Source organism: Globicephala melas, chromosome 19, assembly GCF_963455315.2.
Source record: "Globicephala melas chromosome 19, mGloMel1.2, whole genome shotgun sequence".
In the NCBI taxonomy this organism is placed as follows: Eukaryota; Metazoa; Chordata; class Mammalia; order Artiodactyla; family Delphinidae; genus Globicephala; species Globicephala melas.
The window spans coordinates 60,110,483-60,118,711 of record NC_083332.1 but is presented as its reverse complement, the minus strand read 5'-3'; positions in this window follow the sequence as shown (position 1 = coordinate 60,118,711).

The window sequence follows — 8,229 nt, the reverse complement described above, 5'->3', positions numbered from 1 at the left end:
TGGTGAAAATAAAGATATCCCCACCCTCGGGCCGCTGTGAAGACTAAATAAGAACAGCGTTACTTTAGAGAACCATTGAGCGCCTGCTGTGTATCAGCACCGGGCTACGGAGCTGCAGTGCTGAGCCCATTTCGCAGACCCGAGAGCAAGAGGCAAACGGCGAGGGCTCCGTAAACGTGGCTTTGCTTTAAGACACTTCTCTCCTCCTTCCGAGGGCACCTGTGGGGTCCCAACTCCGGGCTGCCATTGGCAACTCCAGGAAGGAGAGGGGAGGCCGTTGGCTCCTGACCCGGAGGCTCTGCTTCACGTCCCCCTGCCCCAGCTTTCCACCCTGCGTAGTAACAGAACAGTAGTCTCCAGCCTTTTGGGCCCTGCCCTGTAACCCCCGCATGGGGCAAGGGGGCTCCGAATCACTTCCACCACACCCGCCCCAACCCGATCCCACCCGCTTCCTGGCACTGCTCCCCAGCAGCCCAGTTTCTGAGAAACGCCAGGGACGGAGAGCGGCGGGGCCTGGCCTGGACATCTGCACTCCTCCAGGGCGTCTGTTTTGCTGGGAGTGGGGGCTTATTGAGACCCTCGACTGCCCTCCCGCAGGGTGTTCAGGGTAAGTCTTCAGGGCCACTCTTTTTGTGGACTTAAATTGGGACAGGAGGACTTGGGGAAAGGCAGACATTGGAGAGCCCCGGCTGAGCTCCTTGGGGACCGTTGGGGTCCCCGTCCCCCCAGGAGCAGACCTCCAGTGGGATCCCTTGGCGGTGGCGGTCCTGACCAGCCCAGGCAGTAGGTCTCAAGCTGGGGCAACTGCAGAGCTGCCCCAGCGCCGCTCCTTGCCTTTTAAAATGTGCTGTGTCTAGGGGCTTCCCTGGTGGCGCAGTGGTTGAGAGTCCGCCTGCTGATGTAGGCGACGCGGGTTCGTGCCCCGGTCCGGGAGGATCCCCCATGCTGCGGAGCGGCTGGGCCCATGAGCCATGGCCGCTGAGCCTGCGCGTCCGGAGCCTGTGCTCCGCAACGGGAGAGGCCACAACAGTGAGAGGCCCGCGTATCGCAACAAAAATAAAAAAATAAATAAGTAAAATAAAATGTGCTGTGTCCCTTTAGGCTGTACTTACGTTTGCATCTCAGTCAATGCTCACCTTCCTACCGGCAGCTACCTGCCCCGTCGAATTTAAAAATCAAACAGAGGTGCAAAGATAAAGTAGTCACTCACACTTTCTGGTTCTTTTATTTTGAAACATGTTTTCTCAATGCTCGAGAGACACCAAATCTGGGAACGATTTGATCACACACAGGTCCTAGCATGGGTTCGTTTTTAAAACTAATTTCCTTGGGGCACTCGGTTTGCATTTAAGTACTTCATTTCCGTACTCCAGCACCAATTAATTTTTATCCTGGGTACTTTTCTTAATAATTAGAAATCAATTACATGCAAAAAGTCTCTATAGCCCTGACATGGGAAGACCGGCTATCTTAAAAAGTGTAAACCTCAAAATATTTTAAACATTTTGTTATATTCCCAAGGTCAAAATCGATCTTTTTATCTCCGTTCTCCTCCCACCTCCCTTTTTCCTGTTAAAGTTTGAGAATGAGTTAGGTCCACGTGGCCGCTGCAGGCAAAGCTTCCACGAGGTCATTGCCACCCCACCCCTAAATTGGGCGAAGACCCATTTAATTCGCCATGAAAACTAACTCATTAGGAGTCAGATTTGCCCCTTTTAAGAGACCGCTAATGAGTATCCTAACACCGCCTTCGCCATCGCCTCCACGTTTTCTCCGCGTTTCTTGCAAAGCAGCGTTTTCTGAAGAACGTAGCTTCAGGCTGGCTGCCTGCCCTTCACCGCCGCCTACCTGCCCTAACTTCTTTCTCTCTCTCTCCTTTTTAAGCAGCCGAGACTCACTCTGGCTTTGCGAATCTGATTCGAGCACTGTCTAGTCACCTCCCAGAAAATAACTGTGGAAGGCTGGCGTTCGGCCGAGACGGCGCTCTCACTCGCGCAGGAAGCCGAGAACGCGTTTCCCTCCGTGCGGACCCGGGCCCACGGGGCTCCGCGTCACGCACGTCACCCCTCGGGGTCGGGGCCGCCCCGGCTGCGACGTGGCTCCGCGTCCACCGAGGCCCCGGCGGCGGCGGCGGCGGCGGCGGGAGCGTCCCAGGCAGTCCCGGCTGGTTACTGCCGCTCTCGTTCCGCGACGAAGCAATTATTTTAACCGTGGTTTGGGCTAATGATGGGTTCTGCTTGCTTGAACACGGTGTTTATTTTACCTCGACCATCCCCGGGGAGGGGGCGTGCGCCCGAGCGCGGGACGCTGGAATTGCAAATCCGAAAACTCTCGGGCTGGGGTAGGGTCTTGGGAGGTGGGGTCAGTGAGCTCCCTTTTCTCGCTCGCTTGGCCCTGCCTGGGTGGGAGCCGAGGGGGAGGATTCGGCCTTCTCCTGCGGGCGTCTAAGCGGAGAGGCCGGGGGCTGGGGCACCGGGGCGCGCCCGGGACTCGCGCTCGTGGAGAGGTGCCTTCTGGAAGCCAAGCACGCGCGCGTCTCCGGGCCCCGTCGCCTCCCTTTGACCGTGGTGGGGACTGCCCAGTTTCGGATACCGCGGGCACTGGGCGCACGAAGGGAGAGGGGCGGATGAGAAGGGTGTCCGCGCTGGACTCCGGATGCTACCTAGGGTGCCGCTAGAGAGTGAGACGCCCAGGTCAGACTCTAAGGCTCATGAAACTGGGGTACCTCGAAGTGTTTTTTTTTTGTTTGTTTTTCTTTTTTTCCTGCAAAACCGGGAAATGCACTTAAAGTGCATAATGGCTTGGGACGTGTCTATAGTGCATAATTGCTTGGGACGTGTCTATACGGGTAATGGGAAATAGCGGAGACCAAAAATTATGTAGTAACATTAGGTAACAGGAAAAAAGAACATCAAAGGTCTACTCCTTGGACAATTCCAACTACGTTGTTTGGGGCCTGAATTATACGGGGAACTGGCTCTGTTCTTGACCTGCCTGTGCCCGCAGAGACGGAGACTGGAGCCGGGGCCTGGACCAGTCGGGGAGATTTCCCCTTGCCGTCTCCAAGACCCTGTCGATTTTTAATTCGTGCGGGTGCGGGGCCCGAAATGGGGGTACAGAGCGGGGTGGAAGAGAGCGAAGCTCAGACTCACGACTCCGGGCTGATTCTCGGTGAGCTCTGATTTGGGGCGGGGCGCGCGGGAGGAGACCCCGCTGGCGCAAGGACAGCTTGCACACGCGGACGTGGGGAGCGGAGGGGCCAGGACTGCGTGGACGCGGACGCGGGAGGCCAGAGCACCAGGAGAGCCGCCAGATGGTCACCGCGCCCGTTTACGCTGACGGCAGAGACTACCCCATGTTATTGCTCTTCCTTCACCAGGAGCCCACCCCAGGCCAGAAGTCCCAGGCGGTAGGCCCACCTCCACCCCCGCCCCCGGCTCCTTCGTCCACCCCTCCAGGCGTCCAGCTGAATGGAGGCCGTGCGGGTTCCAATTCAATTAGCTCGCTGCGAGGCCGCCGCCGGCGACCACCTCCTCCTGAAATTAGGGCCTTGCGGGCGAGGGCGAGGGCGGGGGCTGGGCAGGTAAAGAGGAACCAATTTGCCCCGAGGCTTTATCAACAAGTGGCTTAACTAGGAATTTACATTGACAACTCAGCACCTCCGTCGGGACTCTGGTGGCGGCCGGCCGGGATGACAGGCTGAACTGTGGGGGGCCAGCCCGAGATCCGGGAGGCCTCAAGCTTCAAAGCCACCCAAAGGCGGCCTCCGCCTGGGCCCCGCGCGCCGCGTGGATGGCGCGGACCCGGGCGCCCCCGGCGCGCCGCGAGGGCAGGGGTCCCGGTCGGCGGGCGAGCGCGGGCCGGTGGGCGCTGGGCCGTCTTTCCCGGCAAAGTAGGTGGCCGTGTATATTTTTGTTCAAGTGGTGTTTATGTTAATGAAAAAAGGGATGGAATTACAAACAGCCCGCCGATGGAGCTTCAGCCGCCGGGGCCTCGCGGTGCTCGCATCCCAGGTCCAATCAAAGGGCGTGCGCCCTGGGCCGCTCGGACTCTTAGCAGGACCCCGTCCTCTTTCTTCTAACTGGATGAAATTGTCATGTCTCCTTCCCCACGGTGCAAAATCGGGACTCTCTTTGTTATCATCCCCCCCCCTGCCCCCGCCGTCCGCAGTAGCACAATCAGGTTTCTGGGTAAGAAAAACCCTAATTTAAGTCCTTCGACGCCCGTTTCTAAGAGCACCCAGACAGTTCCTCTGCGACAGTCAGGGGTAAACGCAGCCTGCAGCCTCCCTCTGCCACCAGCCTTTCCCTTGTCTCTTTTCTTTTCAAATAATATAATTACCCCAGGCTTTGACATTTGTTTCCTGGCCGGGATGATTTTTTTTTTTTTTCCTGGGGAGAAGCAGTTGGCTTTCCAAAGGCCAGCCCAGTTCCCCCATCCCAAAAGAGTTTTTCTCCTCTCTTTTTCTCAACACCCACTGCCCACTTTTCTTCCGTTGCCTCAGAGGACGGCATGTGCTGGCTTTCGCCTCCTTTTCTTTAGCTGAATGAAAACTGGAGTAGGAAAAGCAGGACCCCGCTGGAGGGATCCCCCGACCCGCAGCCATCAGGAGGGATTCCACTGCTCGGGGGGCAGCGGGCAGCGGCGGCCATGGCCGAGGCCAGGTGCGGTGGAGCAGGGCAGCGGGACTGATGTGGGCTCTGCACCCCTTGGGGATCACAGCCGCGCGCGTCCTCTTGGAAACACGCCCCCAGCCCCTCTCCAAACACCGTGCATCGGGAGACTGGCAACTGTGTAACCAAATGGAGAACTCAGGGCCTTGTCTAATCTCCTAGAGGACATTGGGCTGGGAGAGTCTAGTTTCCCAGTAGATCCCCGCAGCTCTCCAGCACGCTCTGCTTGTGGAGATGCTGTGCTCCTACCTTTCGGGATCAGTTCAGCCCACTCCCAGTCCCGTGTGCAGGGTGCTCGGCCGCTGCAGATGCCAGGCAGTGGCCTAGAGAACACCACGCCTGGGCTTCCAGCCTGGTAGGCGGGAGCTCCCAGCAGCATCCAGGAGCCACTTTCCCTGGTTCTGAACCTCTGCTTCCCGGGTGCTACAAAGTCCACAGACAATACTCAGATAGGCTTTGGGGGCCAGGCTCACCCCGAATCAGCAATCCGCCTGGCACCCTAGCAGGAAAGAAGTCGTGGGAGCCAAAGAAACAAAACTCTTTCAGGAAGAGAAAAATAGGGAGATGATTACTTGGCCCTTAGAGATGTGCAGATAGAGGCTTCCTCAAGGGAAGGGGCGGACCCTGGTGTACTTCCCGGGTCTTAGGTCGAGCTGTTGGGGGGTGTGGATCTTAACTCAAGACCAAAGGATCTTGGGGTGGGGGGTGCAAAACTAGGTGTGTGGAGAAGCAGCCCATAGCTCTCAGTGCCGTGCAGAGTCCCCTGCACACTCCCTCCCAAATAAGAACCACCAAGATCGAATAAATTGGGCGCAAGTCACAGGTATCGACACTCCCTTCTTTCAAGCAGTTGTCATTTGTCAAAGCCCTCCGTTCAGCTGACACTCCCTGGATGGCTTTTGTAGCCTTGACCTTGAGCAGCGGAGAGAAAAATCCAAGAGGCACGACTGGGTGCACCCTGCACTACCACAGGCCGGAATCCGCCCCCGCTCCTCCCTCCGGGGCGTGGAGGTCACAAGCCACGTTTGTTCTTGCAGAAGCACCGGCCCATCGCCCACAGGCAGGTTGCTTCGCGGAGCCCCTCCTGACTTGCAGCCCAGCTCCGGGTCGCATCACCAAGTCGTCTGCCTGCTTGAGTTTCTTTCTTTCGATAGCCTTCAGCAGGTGCCAGGGCGCCCTCGTTCCCGGGTCCCGTCTCTCCCCTCGCCCTCATCAGCCAGGACAGATACAGAGGCATGTGTCGGGGACACTTGAAACCGGTGTCTAGTCGGTGGTGACTCTTGTCCCAAGCCTAACGCCCAGCAAACCGGCCTTGCATTCTGCCAAGGGGGAGGGGGGCGGTGGTGGGAGGGTAGGAGTGGCTTTTTTTCTAGGGGACTTTGGAAAGCAGGGTGCAGGCGGAAAGAGGGAGTTAGTTGCAAGAGGGCCGCTCTCCAGGGTCAGCAGCCACCGGAATCCACCCACACCCAAGGGTTCCAGGGCGGCCCTGGCCAGGGACCGCATGGCCGCCCTGGGCTCCGGAGCCTTCACCCTCCTCTGCGTCTCAGGCGCCGGGGGAGCCCCTTTCTCCGACGCACCACTTTCTCCGGGACTGGCGGATGCCAGATGCAGAGCCCTGAACTTGCCTGCGAGCTGGCGGGGGCCCCTTCTGCGCGTCCCAGCCATTTATTCCATCCTGCAATTAAACCCGAGGTCACATATCTCCTTAACGACGCTATCAGGCCAGGGGCTCATTAGGCCGTATATTTAGGCATAAACTACGGGTTAGCGAGGGGGAGATGAACATTATTGTGTTCTGGGAATGAATCCTTTGAGCAGAAACCGGAGCTGTTATTTACCAGAGAACTAAGTACAGGCTCCGGCTTCCAGGCGACCCCAGGCAGGACAAGCTGCGCTCGCAGGCCCTCCCCGCCTTCACCTGCGCGCCCCTGCCGCAGGCCTGCCACTGGCTCCCCGGGGCCAGAAAGGCACGGCCTCAGGGCGCCCCGAGCAGCCGCACAGCAACATCGAAGGTGCCCGTGGAATGGTCTGGAGCTTGGTGGGGTCGGAACGTGTGGCTTCTAGAGTGATTCTGTTTCTCCTGTGCAGCCTTAGGTGGCTTACCTAACTTCTCTGCGCCTCATCTGTAAAATGGGGGAGAAGTCATACCTTCTCTCTAGCGGCTCAGGAGAATTAAATCTGACCCAGGGGGTCAGGGGGTGAGAAAAATCATGAGGATGCTGATAAAAAGCAACTTTATAGGCTGCTGGGATGAATTATGAATGAAAGCACTTATGTAAGGCTGGGGGAGACTTGCAGTCCAGGGTTGGACGGAACCCAGTTTGAATGAAGCCCAGACCATCACCAGCTGTGCCCACTGGCTTGAGTAGCTTATTTTCCATGTCCAGGCCCTGGGGTCCTCATCTTTGAATGCTACCTGACCAGAGTTGCCAACAGTAGCTGAGATGCTGCTGTATCCAGTGCAGAGCTTTACAGGAGGGAAGATGCTCAAACATTATCTCACTTCCTGCCCCCCCACCCCCCAATCCGGGATGTCAGGGTGGCCCTGGTTGGAACCAGAAGCTTCTGTATACGCTGGAGATGCTCAAGTTGGCCCCTGCAGTGCAAGGGAGACGGAGATTGTGTGGGTCAAAACCGCCCCACATTCAGCCTCTCAGGAAATGACCAAGTGACCCACGGGCTACAAATATTTGGACAGATGAGACAAGGGAGTCCCCAGTCTAAATGTTTGCCCGAGGCTTCCGAGGAGGCAGATTAATTGTGAGGCTGCTGGGCCCCCTTCCCAGGCCGGGCAGGTGTGGCCTGGAGGAAAGTGGCCGTGGGCCCTCTCCCCTGCTGGCCAAGGCCCAACTTCCCCGGCCTCCAGGCTGGGCAGCACACCAAACTCCCCATCCCTTCCCATGGACGTCCTGCCCAGAGATTCTGAGAGCGCCTGCCAGATATTAGATGTGGGTTGTGTTGGGGCAAGAGCAGATCCCCCAGACCTTCCTGATGAGCACACACACGTCCAACAAACAGATCCCCTACTCTGCCTCCTTAGGGCAGACCCTCACCGTCCTGGCGCTGTCCTGTCAGCTCAGCCAGCCCCCTTCTCCCAGGCGGCCCATCTGACGTGAGATTGCAGGGGGTCCTGGGGGTCCTCCTGGACTTCCGTCCTGGAAAGGGGAGGGCACCAACGCTCTCCATCTTTACGAATCATGGCCGATTCCAGAGGTGTTTGCAGTTCCGAGAGGGAAGTGCGGGATGGCAGTGCTGGTGCCGTGCTGTCCCTCACAGCTCTGCGATCGTGGCCAGGTCCCGCCTGTCTCTGAGCCTCTGTTTCTTCTTCTGGGCAATGAGGATCCTCAAGAGGCCAGGCCTTCCACTTGTGACATTCGATGTCAGACCCTCCTTCTCAGTTGGAGCAGCTCTCTCTCTCTAAGGCATCACCCCATCACTTTCAGGAAGCACACACCAGGTACTTCATGGGCATTTAATCCCGAGGTGACGGGGATCCAGGCTTTTCGGATGGCCCAGGGGCTGGGAAGGGGCACAGGGAGCAATTCAGTACTTAATC